Raw genomic sequence first — 1,072 nt, 5'->3', positions numbered from 1 at the left:
CAGGGACCGCGGTTCAATCCCCCAGCACCACATGCCGGCCAGCCCCACCCCCTGGTGGGCTGAGCTGGCCATACACACACACACACACATCTCTCTCTCTCTCTCTCTCTCTCTCTCTCTCTCTCTCTCTCTCAAATAAATAGAAATAAAAAAAAATTTAAAAAAAAACAGTGTTTTGATGAAATGCTTAGAGTTTTCTATAGGTTCAATTTTGTATCTGAAAATTGGAGCAATTTAACTTGTTATTTTCTGAGTTGAATGCTATGTATTTATTTTGACTAACTTGGATGGCTAGTATCTAGTACTATAGTGAATAGAATTGGTGCAAGTGGACATACTTTTTATGTTGTGCATCCTAGATGAAAAGTTTTCAAATTTTATTTACTGAGTATGCCAGCTGTGAATTCTGTTATTTATGATCTGCATTATTTTGAGGTACATTTATTCATTAACCTAATTTGTATAGTTTTCTCTTAATCATGAAAGGCCATTGACTTCTGCATTTGTAAACTCCTAGGACATGGGCACAGTTCCACCAATTCTCTGTAACTGTGTACCAAGCCTAGCTTTTACTCCAGTTTCCATAAACTTGTTCCTCATTTCCATCTGAGACCTAATTGTAATGGCTTTACTGTCCATCACTCAGCCAATGTTCTGGTTGTCACCACTTTTATACTCTCTAAGGTTTCCATTTCACCAATTTCTTTTGCGCTCTGAGTCCTTAAATGTGCTTCTCTTAGTTCTCCAGACCATCCAGGCCTTTTATAATCTGCTTCTCTTCTAGCCTTTACCCTGGCTGCATTACTAAATCTGCTTCTGGTTTTTCAAGTATTTTCATAAGGCAAGAGACACAGACAGGAAAAGTGGGCCAAACTCCCCACTTTTTTTTCAAAGTTTTATTGATAAACAGATAGCAGTGAGACAGTTTCAAATCTAATTGGAAGTACAGTTTCAACAAATAATACACTGCATATATTCTTCTCAGTGGTTAATTGCTGTACAAGAAGTGGACTTGTGATCCTATTTACAACACCATTAGAACAAATCATTCTATTCATTAAGAGAATGCAAC

At 37.3% G+C, this 1,072-nt stretch overlaps 1 protein-coding gene across 1 annotated transcript in view; it reads left to right on the top strand.

Annotated features, from left to right (window-relative positions):
• Stpg2 (sperm tail PG-rich repeat containing 2) overlaps nt 1-1,072 on the top strand; it is an 809,484-nt gene that overhangs the window by 318,189 nt on the left and 490,223 nt on the right. The window lies entirely within an intron of this gene.

The sequence above is a fragment of the Octodon degus genome, unplaced genomic scaffold, assembly GCF_000260255.1.
Source record: "Octodon degus isolate 3935 unplaced genomic scaffold, OctDeg1.0 scaffold00125, whole genome shotgun sequence".
Taxonomy (NCBI): domain Eukaryota; kingdom Metazoa; phylum Chordata; class Mammalia; order Rodentia; family Octodontidae; genus Octodon; species Octodon degus.
This window is presented reverse-complemented; position numbering and strand designations above follow the sequence as displayed.